The 21,907-nt window shown below is 42.3% G+C and overlaps 1 protein-coding gene across 8 annotated transcripts in view; it reads right to left on the bottom strand.

Moving 5' to 3' along the window:
- RARB (retinoic acid receptor beta) overlaps positions 1-21,907 on the bottom strand; it is a 320,712-nt gene that overhangs the window by 21,595 nt on the left and 277,210 nt on the right. The gene's annotated exons all lie outside the window — the stretch shown is intronic.

Raw genomic sequence — 21,907 nt, 5'->3', positions numbered from 1 at the left:
AGGAGATAAGTCCATGTCCACAGTATTGCCAGTAATTGTGAATTTTATCAAGAGTCTTGCTGTTAGCTAAAGCTAACGTCTTAAGTGTAACCAGATGCATAAGGCTTTACAACAAAGCCAAGCAAAATCAATCCCTCTCCCTGAAGACTCCATGTCAATATTAAACACCCTGAAGACTAAATCTTACTGGATAAATAAAACCAATCTTAACATTGTTAGCATTCAAAACCTCACGATATTTAAAACAAGGCCCTAAACTCAGAGGGTGCAGCTGGTGGGTTTGGCACCTGTGAGCATGGCTTGGGATTTTGGATGGCCAAAGACCTGTTGATTCTTATTTGTACTGTCCTGCCCCAGAAAGTGCATCTGTCTGTGCCAGAGGGAGGGAAGCACAAAGCCACCTCCATGCCAGCTCTTTTTCCCTGTGGGTTCCCCAGGCCCATCTCCACATCTTCTGTGGTCGCTTCCTACGTGCCAGTGAACCACAATAATCATAAAGAGCAGAAAAAATAGTGGGCTGGGAAAGCATCAGAGTCAGAGGCATCTACAGAAATAACATATTGTGTGTAATAGAAAACAAGGAGTAGAGATGTGGTGAACATTTGTTTCTCCTTCACAAGGCACACAGTCCATGCAATGTATGGCTCTGGTCTTCTCACTAAAGGTCTGAATTTGCAACTGAGAGAATTCTGACACCAGTCATTCACATTTTAAGCATGAACTTGACTTAACTGTGTGACAGACCTCTCTGAAGTCAGTCATGTGCTTGGCTGGATTAGGGCTGGGATGCTGAGCACCCCACTGGATTAAAACCTAACCTTGAACACCATTAATTTTGGTGTTTGGAGAACACAGATCCAAAGGAGACCAGCAAAAGTGGACCAAAAAGGTTATTCCTTGCAAAGGTACAATGCTATCAGTGCAGTCAGATTTAGGGGGATGGACTGGTTGCTCCCCACTTCCTTTTACAAGTTTTCCCCTCAAGCAAACACTCTGATTTGTTGGCTGAACCCCAGTGCAGAGCACAAGCACCATGTTTTGCACTGAAAAAACATCCAAGACCCAGAGCTATGTCTCGAGTGCTGCAAACTGCCACTGTACTTCAGAAACAAATCCTAATCACTGCTGTACTTGGGAGATAAAGGAGTTCCTTAGAAAACTCTGTAAACTCCTACACAACCATGAAGAGCAATAAACCTTTGTAACAAAGCCCCACTTACTTATAGCTCTACAAGCTGACTGACAAATTTGCCAAGCAGGCGGCCCCAACAACCACTTCCCCCAACAGTTTTGAGCTCCTCGTCCAATTTGAATGCATTATTCAGGCCAGGCTTCAAAGCAGGTGCCAAGGGCTCCTAGAGACCAGGAGATAACTCTGGCAGGGACCCTGCCATTCTCCTTTGCTATCCCAGCACTGCTCCTTCTGCAGTGTACCTGAAGTTCCTTTCCCTCCAAAGGCCACTGGAGGGACAACTGCTGATCAGTCCTCATCACCAAATTGGCTAAGCTCTGTCCTCTTTCTCTTTTGGTCCAAATCAGAGGGTAGAAATGGGAGAAGTAACACAGCCCAAAAACTAGGAACATTTTTTGTTCCTCATTAACTTTCTTAAATGATTCTGATAGCTTTTAAAATGAAAATACAGAATAATATATATCTTCTTACTTTATTCATTAAGACTGCATCAGACCTGTCAGTGTTTCCACATTCCCTGTAAGATAATGGATTAAAGTGCTGATGTATAACACCCAAGCTCCTAAAATATAAAGCATTTCAGTAACACCAAACTATTGGGCAGATTTAACTACAGTTATAAATCAACATGCAAAAAAAAAAAAAAAAAGGACAGAAAGACCTTAAGACTATGTTTAAAAGAGTTAAATAAAAACATATAAACACACACACACACATTTACGCAGTAAATTTAAAAACCATCACTGCTCTGGGAACAGGAACTGTCACACCGCATGTGGGAAGGGTTTTGGATTACAGCTTATGCTTATATTACATAAATCACACCTTTTGGTATCTTGATCTTTACATGCATATGATCACATCAATCCCTGATGCAATTCCACTGCCTTTTAATGATGATACACCAGTGATGAATCTGTGTCACAGTTAATGCTGCCGTGGAAAACTCAGGTTATGAATTTCATTACTTGTGCACTAAATTCTGACTTGATGGCTGCATTAATTAGAAGCTCCCAACAGGGGACAGTATGGAAGCTCTCTTGCCCTATGAGAACTCTTGAAAGTTAAAGAAAAATAAATAAGGTGGTAGCGTGGGGAAGGAGCATGAAAAAAGGTGAATCCTGATACGTGAGGAAGCCAGGTCTTGGCGCGTCTCAGAAGGCTGAGTGACACACGCCCACACCTGTGCACGTCTGCTTCAATCCATCTTCCTGTGACAGCTCCCCTGTCCCCTTGACACACACGCCAGGACTTGCACTTCCACACCCAGAAACCTCCAGGCAGCCACAGCAGGGTTCACAAGCTGGCAAAGGTACTTTCTGTTGCCTTAAGAACTAGCCCCTACCTTCAGATGTTCAGCCTGCTCCCTGATGGTAGGGGGGCAAAACATCACCTTTTGTCCTGCTCAGTCTGTTCTCCTCACCCCAGGAGAGCCATTGCCTTTCCCTTAGCCTCAGATACACTTTCCCTTTTCTGCTCAAAGTGATGGACAGGGCACAAAAGGTGCATGAGGGTCAGATGCATTCTTCAAGGAAAGCAGGGCCTGCTGTAGATGGAACTAAGTATAGAGAAGACACAAACAGCTTCTCTTGGAGAACCCCAGTGCTCTCATTTAGTAACCTTGCAGCAATTCTCCTGCCTGAGTGGGGTCATTTCAAGCATGTCCTAATGCAGGGAATTGTCCAGTCTTAAACACAAACCCCTCAGGTCCACCAAACTTAGCCACTGTTTGGCTAAGGAAAAGCTGGGATCCAGCCCATGAGATTTAACAGTTTCTAGGCAATCAGGTAAAATCACAGAAGAGTGAATATTTGTACGCCCATTTGTCAAAGGTTGCACAAACATGTCCAAGGGAGGAGAACTTGCCACTCACAATGCAATTTTTCCTACTACTTGCACAACCTGCGCTTCCCCAGATATCCAGAAGATAGACAGACATCTCCTTTCATGTATTAAAATGATTAATCAGCTATAAATTCATTATTTGAAATGCTATCACTGCAGTTTTGTGTCTTGGAGATCCCCGTGACCTTTGAAGAGCTCTGTGTACTAGCTAGCTGGTTTTGTTCCTGTAGCAACAACTACTAGTGCTTCCAGTCAGTTCACATTCCTGTAAAACCACACTTTTCTTGTCCCCAAATATTTTGGAAGTTACTCGTTAAGCTAACAAACCTCAAAAGCACCATAAAGCACACAGAGCAAGTCAGTAATTGCACAGTGCTGGGCACAAGATCGGTCTGCAAAAAGACTCCTTTTGTTTGTAAAGCCCAATAAGAAGAGAAGTGAGAGGTGAACTGAGGTAGGAACGCTGCAGACCTGCCAGTTCTCCCTTCTGGGCAGAGGCTCACTGTCCTGCCTGTCCTCCTGCTCCTTGGGAAGCCACCTGTCCCTGTCTGAACACCAGGGAGCCTGGGCAGGCTGATGGTGTCACACGTGGCTGTGGGGCTGATCCCCAGCACTGCAGCTGGGAAATCCAGCAGCACCAAGCTGTTTGCTAGGGTGGAAACCCACAAACCTTGCACAGCTCCTCATAGCTCTTGCTCTTCCAACTCCAGAGGCAGCTGCTAAAAAAATTCTAATTCTGGCACAAGTTAGCAGCTGTGGCCAATTTCAGTCAAATATTTCAGTCAAATAAGCAAAACGCTTACTCACTGCCAATGGCAAGTGTGCTCCATCAGGCTAAATGCCCAACATATACCACACATTACTCTTCAACTAACTGTGTTAAATGGTATGGAATGGCAGTCCATAAGGGTGTCTTTCCCAACAGTCACCTTGGAAAATTTCAAACCAAGGGAGCCTTAGCAACCCTGCTGCTGCTGAACTAGGCTCTCTGACCCCATGGTCCAAAGCAACACCCAGCTGCACATCCCAGCCAAATTCCAGACCTGAGAACTGGTGGAATAAAGCACAAAGATGAGGAACTCAAGGAGTTTGAGTTTCCCATCTCCAAGACATGTAAAGGAAGAGAACAATAATCTCAAAAGCAGCAAAATCACACTCGACACACTGACGAGCCATCAATCCAGGACGGTGGGACTCCTGTACACATTAACAGCAGTGCAATTGCAAGCCAAACACACTAAAATATGCAGAACACCAGGTAGTTATAAATAGATTGGTTTCCTAGGTCGTGATTTCCAGATGAAATAATGTTTTCTTTTAGGCAAAACAGCTCAGTCCTAAAAAAAGCCAGGAAACTATTTTAAAACAAATTTCCATGCCAAAACTTGGCTTTGACATATGGAGAATGATTGGAGACAAAGCCCATTTCAAACACAAAACTCTCATTTCTAATGGACAAAGCGAATAACAAGTACACAGTTGTGTAAGGGACTTACAAAACCAGAACACATCAAAACCTGCATATTTTGTAGCTGATTCTGAGAAATCAACCATGTCAGCTGTTGGATAACAATCGCCAGAAGAAAACATCTCAAATTAAGTGAGATAGTATCTCTCTACAGACACATATCAAAATTAACAGGGAGCACAGAGAAACAATCATGGAAGACATTTCATAAGCACCTGGCACGCTATCATTTTTCCCCAGGCACAGAGCAAGCACATCCATTACAGAATTCGAGCCCGCCCAGGGTTTCCTATTGAGAAATAGCATTCAGCTATGGCAAACCCGCCCCGGCCAATGCGCCAGGAACCTCAGTTCAACCACAGGGGAACACACCACACATCCAGAAGACATGGTCCTGTCTCCTGCCTTCACGTACACTGGCCCTTCCAGACACTCCTGGTATTTTTTTTTTTAACCTTTTTTTCTTTTTTTTTGTGGAAGGTAAATTTGAACTCTGCCTTGCAGCTTTGTATTATTCATTACATAATTGCTATGTTTCATTAGAAATATGATCTATTATAGCCTTGAATATGGTAACTTAAATGACATTGAAAATTAGATTATTCTGATTATTAGAGAAGTGAGAAAGGTACTAAACATTTGTAAGGCTGATAATCAATCAGTGTATCCATGTGAGTGCAATAAAAATCAATCAGGAGCTAGTGCGTTTAAATCTAATTTTTTAAGCATGACATTTTCTTCTGAGTTTCTTTTTTAAATGTCACCCTCTTCTACAACAGTGATTGATTCTATCCCCAGGGATAGTTAACTCCAACTGTTTTATTCATTGTGCTGAGCTCTTATATCCAGTCTTTTCTAAATATCAATTTAATGACAACAATAATATTTTTATCAAAATGTGAAATTCAGAAATAGGCATTCAAAACAGCAAGAAGCATGGCAGTACATTTAAACTGCCACAAATACCAGGAACCTTTTAACTAGCAAGCAGTGTACTTAACACAGAAAATGGTGGAATTTTGTGTCCCTCCCATTTTCTTTTTCCTTCCATAAAAGAGAAGGCCAAGGATTTGCTTGTTTAAAACATAATTCATTTAGAAATGTTTCAGTAGTGAACAATGAATCACTGGCTATAGGGAGCCTGTGAATAATTACCTATGCCTTCAAAATAACCTTATTAGGCTATTGTAAGTATAGGGGAGACCTTTGATACCTATAGCCTTAGGGCCCCTATTTTTCCATTCATGCACAGGGGATTTATATGGTTATATCCTGACGAAAGCAACACATCTCCCATTTATGTGTGAGGATAACTGCGGGGTTAATATATCAGAGCTGAGTTATAAGAACAGGTTTCATTATATGAATGAATGATACAAATGGATGCTCTACAGCTTTATTTAACTGGCCTGAAACTTCACCTGTGGTTTCAAGGATTCTCATCAGTTGGAACAATTTTATTTTAGATGTGAAATTTGGCACCTGCTGTTGTCACATCCCTGAAATATTAGAAAGTGGAATGAGCAAAAAAAAAGGAGTTTCTAGTCCTTTAAAAAAAACCCAATAGCATCTGAAATCAGATGTAGGACCAAAACTGAAAAGCCAATGCAAAACAACAGGCTGAGAAAAATACCCCTTGAAATTAGCTGAAAGGTATGCCTCCGGTATTCTTTTACTTATTTATTTAAATTTTTATATTACTGTACTATCTTTTTAATAAAAATCATTGTTAATTTCTTTTTCTTTTTAATTTTAAGACACCCAGAGGCAAAATCATACTTGGAATACCTAGAACTTCCAATCCAAGACCCAAAACCACTCCTGAAGGGAACCAAATGGTTCTACAGGCACATTTGTCCCAATGATGCAGATGGACCGGACAAAAAAACCCAAACCAACTAAATAAACCCAAAAAACCAACCAAACAAACTCCCCCAATCTACCAGACTCCCATAAGCCATTTCCAAGTGTATGAATATACCAACTAATGCCTACCTTTATATTTACTATAGTATTTTGGGAGTGGTTCAAGGTCTGCAGAACATGCCAAACAGAGTACTAACTGCCCAAAGAATAAAAATCAGGACTCCAGAAATGGAATACCCCTCACATTCCCCAGACAGGTCCTAAGAACAAATGAGAAACGAAGAAGTTGCAAAAACAGAAAGACAGTAAACAAGTGGGGGAAAAAAAAAACCAAACAGAAGAAAATGTGTTTTGCAGCACATGGGTGTGGGCAGGTAGAGGATGAGGAGCAGCTGAGTCAGAGGCAGGACAGACAGGGCACAGCACCTGTACCGGGGGTTGAACTGAAAGCAGACTCCTTGGTCTCCCTTACCATCTCCCTACATATTGCAATCAAAGTAGCTGGAGAGATGGGATTATACATTAAATGATGAACTGTTTAAATAGCATTTGCCCTGTGATTTCCATTTTCAAAGTGCTTTCATATCATCAACTAATTGCCAGTGTGAAATAGGATAATCCACACGCTCTAAGCAGCTGATGCTTAAACAGCTATTGAAGGTTGTTAGCATTAACAATTGCAGGCAGAATAAATCACTAATATTTCCCATGAAGACCCACCAACATATCTGCCATGGAAATAGCCTAGCCATACTCATTGACTCGGACAAAATTTACTCACTGGTATGTTTCCATCTGTATTTCACATAGGCATCACCTCAAGTTACTTAATATAGCCAGAAATTCCCATATGTGAGATAAAGTATCTCCACATGCAGGTCTTGCAATGTCCCTGTGCATCTTGTGCAGCTGTTAAATTAAACCACACTTGTCATTCCCTCCTCACTCCAATCATGCCCCATCTCTCTCAGTATTATGCATGAAATCAGTCACTTCCTTACTCCCAACATAAAACCTATGATTTTTATTAAGATCTACCATGCCACTTGCAACAGGTTTGCAAGTTATTGCATCGCCCAGTGGGTATTTCCAGTCTTTCCCTTCCATGCACAGCGCAGGAATGGGAAGGAGCTTTGGCAATCAATCACTCCATCTGGGGAGGGTTCCTAAATATACAGGGCTTCTGCAGGTAACCTACTGAGAAGTGCCAGCCTGTGGCAGAATCCCTATGAAACTAAACCCCTCAGGGAAGCAAAGCATTGTGCTTACTATCTACTGTTTTGGCTGCCAAGACCCCAGTGGTTTTACTACTAACTTCTGTGGCAGTCTAGATAAAATTCTGCATGCAGATGGTTAAATCAAAATACTCTGGGGACATGGAGGACAGCTTTTCTGGAATTGCAGTGTCTTAACACATTAGCTAAAAATACACAAGACCAAAAACACAAAGTGATTATTCTTTCTCTTCCTTACAGCTGAAGTGACCAAATGTATAGGCAGCAGCTGAAAAACTCTTCTAAATACTCAGCATGAAAATAAATTTCTATTAGGCTATAGTGCATTTCTTTTACATTAGGCTGGGTGAAGAAAAAAAATTCCTAAATTTCAAACTCTGAACTTTCAGTCAGAAATTACTGAGAGGCCATTAAATCTGTCTCATCTGATTTCAGCTGTTGAGGTGCCCTTTCAAGCTACCTTCTCAAAGCAACTGCCCTTTTGAGCTACAATCTTGAAGCCTGGTACACTAACTCTTTATGGATAACCGATTATGAGCAAAAATATCCTGAATCTGACCTTTCTCTCCAGGGTCATCAAAAGGTAAATCAGTCTACTTATCTACAGATATTATATTAATTTCTCTTAGGAGACAGTCATGGTAGTACGATGCCTCGCAACTGGGAGACACTGGGGTTATCCAAAGTCCTCATTTCAATTTGCTGGGCATTATCCAGGACCACTGATGGCCAAGGAAGTGCATGGCTGTAAGCTAAGACCAGACACTGCACACTATCCCTGCCCACTGCCAGCCTGTAACACTTCACGCTTCAATCTGCCATAGCTATTTTATATCTTATCCTAACATACACTGAGGAAAAGAACTGACTTATTTTTTACTTAACTAGCAAGCTACCTACCATGACAAATTGCAACCTCTTTCCTGACAATGCCATCAACAGACTCCTTCCACAAAATAACTTTCCATAATAAGCACATTTATTCAATGTAATGAATGAGTCCAAGCTACAGGACAAATTCTAGTCATGCATGATAAAACTGACTTTATGGGACAGCAAATGGAAAGGCAACCAAAAAAAGGAGGCGAGCTGGAAGACCCCATCCCTTTGCTTGCACACGGACACACGGGACTCAGGGCAATGGCTCCCCAGAAGAAAGAGCAGAAGTTCAGGAGCAATACCAAGACAGTGTGTCACTGCATTTCTCCCTTTTATTATGGGTGGTTTCACGCAGTGAACACAGGCTGGCTTTCCCCAAACAGGGTTCACTCTCTACATTATTTACCAGAATTAAAAATAACAGCCCAAACTTATCCCCACTGCTGTTTTTGTCTTGCAGTGGTACTCCACCGATCGCAGCAGAGCCCTATTAGTGTAAAACTACAGTAGCGTGGTGGGAGATCAGGTCTAATATCTGTATCTGCAGATGGATAACACCGCATTCATACCTAAGTTTCATTTCTTTGTTTTGCCCCCAAGGCTGAATTTCACATTTGTACCTCCTGGTGGCTTGTGCAATTGTGTAAAGGTGCATCTAGCGAGAGAGCTGCCAACTGACAACACGTCTGCAGAGGCTTCGCGTGCGCGGGTGCTTCGCCAGGCGCGGGAACACATCGCCTCCCGCAACCGTAAATTGAGCTCATGGAGGCGCAGGAACAGTTGTTCCCGGCATGTTTGAAGAAAGGGAGCTGCAGTCTTGAATCGCAGCGCTTGTCTGCGTTACAGCCTCGGCAGCTTGCAGCCCTGGCCTCCCACTAGGCCAGGGACAATAAAAGCAAAGAAATAGCTCAGAATCTATTTACCTATTCCTCCGAAGCAAATGTGGAAAACACACCATTATGAGCTTACACACATTCCTTTCTAAATGCAAAAGCTTGTTCATGCTCCTACTACTAAAACAAAATGAAATAGAATGGGGACGGGGAGGTTATTTCCACCTTTCAAGGTTCCAGGATTGGCACCCACGTGGAGGGCGGGGGGACAGAGTGTGCACCCCACAACCACACTCAGCCGCCCTGCTCAAGCTTGCCCTCCTGGCTAGCTGAAGCAGCAGGAGAAGGGAAGAACAGTATCATTTAGCCAGGTGGACCAGAAGCCCTGCTAGATCAGCCAGAAAAAATTGCCTGTTTAAGCCTCACACTGATGCACAGTCCAACACAGCTGGTGGGCACACATCTGCACTGGCCAGGGGCTTGGACAGCAGGTGGGTTTGATTTTTTTAAAGAACAGTGTGTGTTGTTAAAGCTGTTTTGCCATAATACTACAAAAAAAAAGCTTAATCAAATGGGAAAGTAACATGCCCAAACAATACTGTTGCATCTCACTGCATTTTAGTGTGTTGTTTACATCCTTTCCTTTCCCAAAAGCTGAGCAGTTGGAATAAACAATCTGCAGATTTGTTGTTGGAGTGGGGCATTTTTTTTGAAGATTACATAGTCCTGTTTTCACCAACTGTAAACTAAGGAGAAAGCAAGGAGTGAAGTCAGGGGACTTCTTTTTCTTTCCATCTCAGGATTTCAGGAAAGCTATGCCAAGCGAGCCAGCAGTCTCCAGGAAAGCCCTGCTGAAGCTGGCTGCTGCCACAGGTAAACAAGTTTTTTCACTTTCAGCTTCAGCCCACCCTGAAGAGCTACACCCGCCAGCTGAGGCACTTTAAAGGCCTTTGCCTCCCAGGCTTTTCTTCGGATCCCTTTCTGCCCATGCATGGCATAACTCAGCTCTGAGCTCCAGCCAGGCTCAACAGGCAGCAGCTGAAGCCCCAGCTCACTTTGGCATCTCTGTTCCTGGGACAGCAGCAGGCTTTAGTGGGACTCTTCAAAGCAAAAGGTGCCTGGGAGACAAAGGCCCTAGCTTTTTCCTCTAATAAATACTGCCCATCCATAATTCACATGCAAAAATACTGCTTCTCATCTATTAGTGCAGGCTCTCCCGACATCTGTACTCCTGCTTTATGTAGAGGCAAAAGCATCATGGCATTACAGGATCAAATTCCTTTAGCACACCTGCAGCAACCTCAGCTGTTTCAGCACTCACATTAGGACATGAATCACTCCACAAGCCTGCACCTAATTATCAGACTGTCTATTTTGATATATTTTATCTTTCATGTACAATGCCAAAGAAGTTCTTTAAAAATACATTCCAAATATTCTTTCATAAAAAAAAAAGCAAAAAAAAAAGCAAAAAGCAGCTTTCTTGTCTAGGACTAAAGTTCTGATATAGCAGGAGTAAGTGGACCAGATTATTTTAAAAAGAAGGCATGCTAGTAACTACAGAATTGGCTTAAAGAGCTTAATTCTGTCAGCCAGGGTCAAGCAGAATCAAATCCTGATTTCTCCATAAGATCTTTTAAATATCTCCAGAAAAGCCAGCACATAACCTTTTTACATTAAGTGCTTTCCCAGCACACCAGACCAGCCTGATGTAGTGATCACACAAGAAGCAAAGCAGACAGACACTTGTTTCCAGGAAACATAAAGATACTAAGAAAAGCAACCTTTTTATTTTTGATTTGAAATCAAAGTGATTACTGAGTACTCTGCAACTTCCAGGGCAAGATTTAGTGCACACAAGGGAGTTCATTTTGAGAAGGCAAACAGGCAGCAGGTCAACACAGAGTTAACTCAATAAAATAATAATTTCTACTTGGATAAACTGACCTAGTTTTCCCAGACTTCTCCATGAAAACAAAGGATGCAACTTGGACATGAGATGACATCTGAAAGGGAAGCCAAGGGCTGGGCAAGGAGACTGAATTCAACACACAGCTGTTCCTTCAGTGAAGGTGGTGGTCCCCAGTTGGCACTAGAAGTGACTACCCAGCACGGATCATCTGGCATTACAGGTGGCTGCTAACCCCATTGTATCTCATTGATGCTGATGACAAATCTTTCACATCTGTCACCAGTGTGGGATTGGGCCCTGAACTCGTTGCACACAGGCTGGGTGCCTGTGTCCAGCTAGGATGGTCTCTCCAAGGCTGTGGCAAGTGCAAGATGAAAGATGCACTAACAGAAGGGTTTCTATGAGGTCCTCAGGATATTGTTCTAGGGTTACAACCCCCACAGGAAGAATGACCTAAAACCTCAAGATTTCCAAAAGCAGAGGTTTATTCAGTTCCTAAAAAAGCTGATGAACATCCACCTGCCCATCCAGCTGCAGAACTGCCCAGAGCACCAGGCTGCATGGTAGACACAGTACAGCCAAGTCCCCCAGGGTCTGGGATGTACAACATGGAGGACAGGAACAGACAAGGCTCCTTCCCGGCCCCCCCTTGTAACTCATCCCGAGGTTCTGCAAATCTGAACACAACAGACAACTCTTCATTTTGGGATTCAACCCAATGTTATTTTCAGCAAAGCTCTGTTGTGCTGGAACACCTCCAACCAGCTCAAGTTAAACAATTTGCCCAGAGAAAATGTTCAATGAAGGGGAAACATAAAAGTATGCACAGAAAGAGGCCTGAGTCCCCCTCTTTTCTAATCCATCACACAGCATTAGGGATTAAATACTCATTAAAAATATATATAATAAACTGTTAAGACAGGGTATCTAGTGATTCCTCTTAATTGCCTCATTTTTCCCACACCCTGGTTTCTAGGGAGTATTTGTAAATATTCCTCCTCCATTAGTGCAAGGCCCCTGTCCCAGAGGGTTACCTCCCTGCCTCACTCCCCCAGCCAAGAAAGAAGACCCCAAACCTCATGGGTTTATCCTGTGTGCCCTATGAGTGGCAGCTGATATGCCTGTGTAGTTTGTGTATGTTCACACTTTACAATGCCTGAGTTCTAGTAGGAATAATGTTCCTAATAAACATGTGAAATAGCTGTAGCTGACTCAGAAAACAACAGGAAAAGTTGCCAAGAAAAGGCTTTGACTCTCTTTTGAGGACAAACAGGATTTAAGCCTTCTTCAGAACTAAAGGAATAAAATATTTATGTGTATTCTCCTCTGTCCCTGTTTACTTTTCCCTGTGTTATGAGAGAGGTTTGAACATAATAGGGCTTCTTTTTCTTATTAACAACTATCCTCTTGCTTCTATTTATTGTCTTTTTATTATTTTCATTCCTTTTCCATTTAAAATTATTTTCTGTATGTTCTGATTTAATAGCAGTGTTCACCTGAAGAGGCATCCAAAGAAGGAGCAGGAGGGAAAGTATGCATTGAGCTTCTCTTCCAAATAACTGAAAGGGAAAATCAAATATCTTGTAAAAAAGTGCTGTCAAAAGTCTCTTACGAACTAACAGTCACTTGTTCCAGGGATATGGATCACTTGGGTTTGATCCTGGAGCTATTCAATGGGATGACCAGATGGTGCAGCAGAGTACAATGTGGACTACAAGACCAAACACACACTGAGCTCTGGACTTCTTCACCAATCTTCACAAGACTCCTAATTGGAAACATGAGAGCTCCCTGCCCAAAAGCAGCAGCCTGGTACTGTCAGAGAGCAACTTAAGCAACTTAAACCTAGTGCTTCATCTTCCAGCATCAACAACTTTCCTGTATCAGAAAAAAAAAAAAATCATTCATTCTTGAATGAAATTTCAGATGTGATGCTTTTTTGAGTGTCTTTTCCCAGTTATGTCTCCACTACAATCAACACATACCATGTCACAGCTCACGTAGAAGAAGAGCTATGGCAAGAAAGACACAGGAAAGACAGTCCTTGCATGAAGGACAGCTATGGTGCAGTGAGGGATGCTGAACATGTGAGGTGCAGCAGTTCAGTGCATAAGGATATTCACTTACTGCTGATTTGTCCTCCTGGGCTGCTGCCTCCTCTACTGGTGTCTCCAGCTTACAAAATGGCTAAGACCTGTGCAATGCCACTATCAGCCTTCTTGAGAGAGACAAGAAACTCTCGTGTATTAGCCAACATACTTAATTTTTAGAACTATAAAAATTAGATCTCAATCTTTGCCACTGAAACATTCTCTAGAAGTACACAGTATGTAAAATCACTGTACTTCATAAGACTACATGTAACTTGTGGATTCTGTGAAATGTAAAACTCCCCATAAACTTCAGGATTTCCTGGCAATTTCCATTTTTTATGCCTCTCTTCCATTGTATTACTATTTCCATGATGCAAACTGTAAATCAGCTTGTTGGGAGTTAAGAGCAAGGAGAGATGGGAGGAAGAAAAGTATTTGCAGCAGCACCCATTGCACCGGGGCTGAGTGACAGCAGAAAACCTGTTAATGATGGAAATAGGAGGAGACAGAGCAGGTGAAAACAGTGCCCCTGGATCGACCAGGGTGTCAAGGAATGATGTCCTCTCCTGCTCCTTCAACCATGCAGTGACATCTTCACTAAAACCACCAGCAAAGCGAATGGAGCTCAGCTCTCTGCCAGGGACCTGGCACCCCTCAGCTGTCTGACAAATTGTGTGTGTGCCTGCTGCTGAAAGTGTTTCTAAAACACTTTCCTTTATCACCCAGTATCATTCAACGTTTTAATATTGTAGTATCTCTGCAATGTTTTAATCTATCCTCACTGCTAAATTTTCCTATTTAATTTAAGGCTTCTATTTCCCCAAGCTCTCAAGTTTTGCAGTAAAGAGTTTCCCAGGTTAAAATACATCAAGTTCTGCCTCCAAGAAAATACTATGGTGGAGCATCCACCTCCTTAACATAGGGAAAAAAAAAGTAAAAATGAAGAAATGCACAACGCTATCTCCCAGTAATCCTTCTTCCTCCAAGTTTAAAGACAGCAAATGTTTAAAAATGTAATGCATTGAAAATGATAAAAATGTAATACGCTTTGTTAGTCTGTTATTGTCAATGGTTTGTAAAGTCCTCCCTCAGAGGATTGGACTTAAATCATTCATTAACTTGAAGCTGATTGCTTTGTCCTGCAAAGGGGGAAGAACATGGATTTCTCAGATGTAACCCAATTTCCTAACAAAAACAACCTGACGAAATTCAGTTACCAAAACGATCTATCATACCCTAAACAGAAGTGTAAATAAATTAAATTACAAAATGAGCTCCTACACCAAAGTCTAACTTTATGGGGAGTTTTAAAATTAACATTTCACTTGCTTCGAAGTTTGAGGAAAAAGAAAGAAAGAAAAGTAGGTCAGCATGTTTCCCCAGCATGTCTTTCTGACTCCATTAAAACTGTCTGTCAGATGACTAACCATGCCTGTAATCCAACTAAAAGCATGTTTGCTTTCTGTTGCACTTTTTGCCAGGGGAAAGGAAGAATTCCACATAGCTTTAACTCTGAAATTCAGGTAAATGTCTCCAAAGTCAGACAATTTCCTCACATTTACTTACCAAATTTGTTTACATCAACAACAAGCAACTGGTTATGGATGCATGGCACTGAGAAACGATCCCACAGCTCATTAAATGCCGATCAGCCACAGGCACCGCCTGTAGGGCTTTAAGCTACAACTTGTAGAAGTCAGGTTTCAGAGCTGTTGTCTGATTGACAGACTTTTCATGAGACCTAGATTTCAGCATTTAAGAGCTTTCAGAAACAGGCAAGCGTGCAAACAAATACTGGAGTAAAATAAGAAGGGGCAAAACCATTTCTATTCATTTTGGGCTAGAGGACATTAAAAATTCTAACACCTTATGATCTTTCTTTTTCCTTTTATAGAATTGGCAGCTGAGTGTTATTTAAGTTTGGATAGAAAGGGTGCTATTTCTACTCCTTGTACACCATCTACTTTAAAAAATCCTTTACACTTTCCACATGAGCGCTGAAGAACTGGAAATTAACTGTTCCGATGTATTTTAAAACGAGCATGTGATACAAAGTCAAACTAAAAACAAATCGAGGCTATTTTTAGAGCCCAGTCCTAGGGCCAGCACCGCAGCAGGAGGAGCTGCAACGTGTCAGCCGGCTTATCGCAGGCACGGCAGTGGAAAACTCCCTCTGCTCTAACAATTCATCCAGCAGATGAAAGCAAGAGCCTGACAGCAGCAGAGGGAAATCCATGGCCTCATCTACTTATGGAGAGATCTTCCTAAAGTGTCTTTGAGCGCTTACTGGTTTCTGAGTGCCTGCTTTCCATCTTCCACACCATCAGCACGGGAGCTGCTCTCCGCAGAGAGGCCGGTGAAAGCTTTGCTTCTTGGCCCTTTGCAGAGGCATCTACCCCGCGCAAGACTGTCTCCGGTAAAGCGATCACCACAAAAAACAAAAGTTTGCAGATATAAACCAGCAGGAAGAGATACACACTCTCCCATTTGATTCTTCTGAGGAGAAGGACCAAATAAGCCTCTCCTTTGATAGAGAGTCCTTCAGGAACATTCGGGTTGCTGCAGTTCAGATTTCCCAGAACTCTTGGGAACAATTTACTGCATTTCTCATGAACCTTGGCTACTGTAGATAACATTTTCAGGTTGGCCTGACAACCAAATAAGCCATGTTTAGCTTCAAGGCCCAGAACACTGACAATTTGCTTGTTCCCAGACTGATATTTATCTCATTGACGTTTCTCCATCTTTCGGATTCAACATCCCAAAATAAAAAAAAATTAGGGGGAAAAAAAAAGAGCATTCAAAGGGAGAAAAAAGATACCAGAGAAACCACAGGGGCCAATAGAAAGCACAAGCCATACAGCACAATGGCAATTAGAAAGAGAGATGCAAAGATGCCCCGCGTCCCCACACAACAAAATGATCCGAATGAGGAATAGGAAGCAGTGAACTGAGTGCATAAAGGAAGAATGGAAGCTCTGAAACAAAGCTTTTGAGGTCATGGGATTGGGGTCTCAGCAGTTATGTCCGCATGACAAAGCAAATGTGGCCTCAGCATCATTCTTAGGAGAGCAAGGACTGGGAAGGGACTGGCTACCTCCAGGTTTCCCATCTGCTCTTACAGCAGTATTGCCCGGCACAGGACAAGGCAGAAAGGATAACCCAGGGTTTCCCTTGCCACGAAAGCAGCTGAGATACTAAACTGAAGAAGAAACAAAGGTGACCTGCAATGGCAACACAAATGCATAGAGCCAGCGTCTTTACATGTACAATTTGGAATAATGCTACAAACCCAAGTAGGGGATGAGAAATAACAGAAAAAGGCTAGAAAAAGAACAAGATCTATGTTGAGAAGTGATTTTGTAAGAGATACCTGCCCAAAATGCCTTTTACTGGGAAACTGATGGAAAAGAAAGCATCTGATGATTCCAAAAACACCCCAAAAGTGTAAAATGAAAACTAAGACCCGTGTCAATGCCAACTGTTCTCAAGAAAAAGCCCCATCTCCAGAGAAGGACTTCCTCAGAAGGTGGCACATGGCAGGACTGCCACAGAAACCTGAGCTGCAAGCACCAACAGACACACTATGGGCGCCTTTAAAATAAGGATGGCTTCAGCAAGGTCTGTGGACTTTGCTAGAGCACAGAACAGTAGCGAGCACTTCTCTGGAGTGTGCTGCAGATCTAAGCAGAAATTAGACTGTGTGTGCATTATGCTTTTCCCAGGCTCTAGTTACCTTAAGTTTCACCTGTAACGAAAGAAAAGTTACTTGTACAAGAACTCTGTGCCACTCAGCTGAGTATCTTCCACAGGACATGATTGAGAGCCTTTCAGAAAGTCCTTTCCTAAAGCACATCTCTTCTAGAGCGTGGTTGCGTGTGGCAGTACAAATGATTAGTGTAATAACTTTAGAAGTGTCACAAATTTAATAAAACACCTTGTTAAGCAAAAACGTAAGAAAGGCACACATTTACAGTCGTCGGGGACTAGGATTGATGGATGCAGACAAAGGCTGCAGAGAGCACACGAGCCCTGGTAACTTCTGCCAGGATCTGTGTTGTCATAGAGACAGCGGAGAGCGTTGAAAAGTTCACAACGGTAGCTATACCTTAGTGAATAAGTCTTAATGTAACTTCCAGCTGAGGACATGTAATCAATCTCTGTATGAGCTTATTGAAGGAATTCCCTTTATGCTTACTCAGTCCTCAAGAGCCCAAAATGAGGGAAAATATTTTAAAATATATATTTTACTACTTTTGAAGACAAGCCAAGCGCTTCTTTTGGACTGGGAGAGTAGGGATGGTAGTGGCAGGAAGATAACTGTTTCTTTTGAAAAAGAAATTATGTAAAACATGAAAAACATGATATTCAATTAAAAAAATCCCCAAACACTAGCACCAACCAAAAGAAAAAGCATAGGAATAGTAATTCTAGAGCAGACTGGCAAGTTTGGCCACACACAGCAGTTTCTTCCCCTTTTCCCAGACACCTTCCTGGCAAAGATGGTTGTAGTCCTGGCATTTCACCGCTTCTCTTCTCCTGTTGGGTTCAATCAACTCATCCCCTTTTACACTGCAAAACACAGAACTTTCCCTGTTCTCTCTTCCCTCTTCATGCCTTTCTCCTGGCATCTCCCTCTCCAGTGGCATTTGACCCCTGCTTTACCTTCCTCAGGGCAGCAGCACCCCGTGACCTTTCTCGGGTCCCTGCTTCGGGCCCTGTCCCACCACTTGGGAGGTATGGGACACTGCAGCCCACAACAAGCAGCACAGAAACAGTGCCAGGGGTTGTTTATTGGCTGAGGTCTTCAATTCTTAGCTTACACAATTATGGGGTTTCTATGCAAGGAAGGGGGAAAAAAATTTCCAGCACTAGCATGCTGCAGTTTAAAGTTACAGCTATTTGAATAATGCCTGAAAGGCAAGGAATAGAAGAAAAAGAGAACATTAGGACGCTATTCTTACTTTTCCCTAACATTTTAGGATATAAAGATCAGACTAATTACCAGACAGTCTTGAGCTGAGCAGGGTTCACTAACCACATTCTGCTTGAGGAATTAGGAGAGAATTTACTTAGCCACATCATGAAAGGTGCCAATAAATTGTTCAGCTGGAGAGTTAACATAATAAAAAAAATCATTTTTTATGTTATTTTCTTTAGCAGTTTATTAATTGCTGCCTGAAATACTTTTCTGAAACACAACGAGCTGCAAATGAATTCATGGGCTATTAATCTGCTGTACATGGCACTGGAGGGAAAGCTCATTAGGTGAGTTGATGCAATTACTGCTATTACATAACCATCTTCACAGAACATAGAGTAAATTATGGATAATAACATTCAATCTAAGTTGCTCCTTTAAACATTAAAGCTGGCAAGTGAAAGCTATGCAAAATCAGGGGTAAAGGCTAAAACACAGAAGAAGCAGACCCCAAAAGGAAAAAGGAAAAGCAGATCTGCTTCCTTGAAGACAAAAAAATGATGTGAAAAGCAAGAGATGTTTGTTTAACCATGGAAAACAATGCACAACAAGTAGAACGTAGTTCTCTACAAGAGAATTTTAATTGTATGTAGATCATTTTCAGCCACCCAGCATAACAAAGTGTGCATTATCACTGGCAGAGCACAGGCTGACACTAGAGCACTGTGGTTTTTATTGCAGGGAAGACCCTTCCCCATTAGCTTTGCTGTCATCTTAAAACAATGTCCCCATCAGTGATATTGAGAGTTTGGCATTAACTTTTAAAAGTTCCCAATTTTTCAGCTTTAACAAAAGAAATTACAAGATTTCCTATCTGATTAACAACTGAAAAAAATCTTCAAAACAATCTGTTCTTAAAAAGCAAAATTAAAAATATGTGATCTCTATGGCTTGGGTATAGCTACCCCACTAACTATATTCTCCAATTCTTAATTTAATTGGCATTTTCACAGTTTACATCTTTCTACTTTCAAACCACTTACAATACAAGGTCTCCCAGCCCCTGTGAAAATACATAATTTTCATCTCTCAAGATAGGAAAGACAGAATAATCAGCTTGTAGGGTTTAGAGAGAGGAATTAGTCCCAGAACAGAATTGAGGGGTTTGTGATTTCTACTCTGATATTTAGTTCCTGCCTCTTGAGAAAGCAAGTTAACAGGCAAGGCAACTACTCTGGAATTTTTGAAAAAGCCCCCAGCCACTCTGTGGTATTTAGGCATCCAGTTAAAAATCTAGCCTGTAGCAAAGCAGAAACAATTCCTAAATCCAGTGCTTCCTGCTGGCTAAAAAGAATAAAACAACCCCAGTTCAGTTCTGACTAACATCTAAATAAAGATTGCATGCATTCTAATTAGTTCACTTTAAAATGACATCAGTGAAAACTGCATGAACTTCCCAAATGCAACTATGCAGACTAGCCCTCCACTTAGCCACTCATTGTGGATGGAATCATGCTTCATTAAAGAGACTGAAAAAATTAAAGAGAAATAAAAAATACAAACATGACAGTTCCTCAAGTTGATGTTTCCTGCTGGCCAATTTCAACTAGAAGGAAAATAAGTAAATCCATTCACTCTATTGTTCAGTAGCAGAATGTAATCACATGTTCCAAGAAGCATGAACATTTAAATATTATAAGACTCAAGTCTGTGACAAAGAGTAACAGACATTTCTGGGCAAGTTAATAAAATCCCTAACAAATACAGAGCACAGAAACCAGACTCTCTCCTCTTCATGATAATTTCCCTGCATTCCCTCCCTTCCTCCTTCCGTTCCTCCAGAGAGGTTAATTGTAAGCAGATTTGCAAATCTGAACATTGCTTCAGTGCACTGAAGTAATCTGGAACAATTCTGGGCCTTTATAAACATAATTTCACTCTATTAGAGCTCACTGCAGACAAGATTTATGCCAGTATAAAGAGGGCTTCTCTGCATCACACCCTAGTACGTGGGCTGGGTTGTGTCTGAGGGGCCCCAAAGATCATCAAATACAGTGACAGTCCCTGCAGCCGACACAGTTTATGAAAAAGGATGGAAGTTGAAGAGCTGCTGGGCTAAGCTGGGCAGTTGCGGCAGAAGGGAGCTCCATTTTCTTTCCCCTTATACCCTACAAAAAAAATCCAGTTTAGGCTCTCTTTATGAGCAGGCTTCACCTTACAAAGTGACTGCTGCAGCATCCTGCTTGAAAGAGTCCATTCTTGTGGGAGAGTTTTGCCCAGCTTCCTGCGTGCTCCCTTAATTGCAGGAGGCAGCGCCGTACGTGTGACCCCTCGGCAGCTCCTGAGCACCCAGGCAACAGCGAGCTGCTGGCGGGCACCTGGGGTCATGCCGAGGATGGGGCTTCAACAGCAGCCTAGAGATCACGTAATAGAAGGGCAAAGGTTAGTTTCCTAAGGCTCTCCATCACATAATGAGCCACTGTCAGCCTTAGTAGCCTTCTCACTTCAGCAGCAGTAAGAAAAGAATCCTGCACGATCACCGTTTGTCTCGACGTGGGGATTCAAAACACCAAACAGACTGGGAGGCTACGAAGGACAGAAGTGGTTTGGAATGGGGTCCAGAGCCTCAGCTGCACCCACGCTGCCCTAAGCACTCTTACAGGAGCTGAGGTGGGACAGCCATATAACAGTGCCCAAACCTGATGCGGTGCTGGTGGAGGGACTGGCTCCAGGCCCTGAACCGGGAGCTGCAGCTCAGGTTTCGGGGACAAAGCTCTGGAGTTTCTGAAGGAAGGGTATCTGATTAAAGACAACAGGGTTTTATTTCAAGCTGTGTTTTGTCCTGTTGGAGGATGATAAGGCAGTCATCACTAAGTCGTTTCCCCTCACACTCTTTGTCTTGCCTATCTGGAGCACAAACTTTTTGCAACAGGGACTACACAATGAAAGATGGTCCCTACACTAGTGGGATCCAGTTTCAGCAGGTCCTGCAGATATTATCAAAAGGCAAATAGCTCCACTCCTGCCCTGGAGGTAGTGTAGTTATTGACCTCTTGATCAGATCTGGGGAGTAAAATGGGGTCAAAGATAGCTTTTTCCCCATACATGAACAAAACAACCTATAAAGAAATGCAAATTTGCTGCATTCCTTTATCATCTCACTTCATTCTCTGAAACAAGATAAAAGCATACAAGAAATGCTCAGTATCTCTTCTCTTTCAAACACTGTACCCCCATTCTTAAACCTCTACTTATCACACTAGCTATGCACCCAGTTCCCATCTCTCCTCTGATGTTTGTGAGGAACACTCATTAAGCTCAAAGGGAGCTGCATATGCAGGTACTTTTGCATGCCCTTTAAAGACAGAACAAATAAACAGGACTCTAGCTTTTAAGCACAGATTACTCTGTATACTGAAAACCAGTATCTACTCCTCCTTAGCTCCTGGGAACAGACCTTGGGGTTCCTATTTGCAGGTGCCATCATGATTACTTTCCCCAACTGGGACTGGTTTGAGAATTGTAGGCTTGTTTCCCTGTGAGATTTCTCTGATACTTTTTTCTGTCCTTTGTTCATGGCTTTCACATTACAAGATAACAGAACTGTAAGAAGACAAAAAAATAAAATGTGAATAATGCACCGGGGGAAAAAGAAAAGCCTCT

The sequence above is a fragment of the Agelaius phoeniceus genome, chromosome 1 (assembly GCF_051311805.1).
Source record: "Agelaius phoeniceus isolate bAgePho1 chromosome 1, bAgePho1.hap1, whole genome shotgun sequence".
NCBI classification, from domain to species: domain Eukaryota; kingdom Metazoa; phylum Chordata; class Aves; order Passeriformes; family Icteridae; genus Agelaius; species Agelaius phoeniceus.
This window is presented reverse-complemented; position numbering and strand designations above follow the sequence as displayed.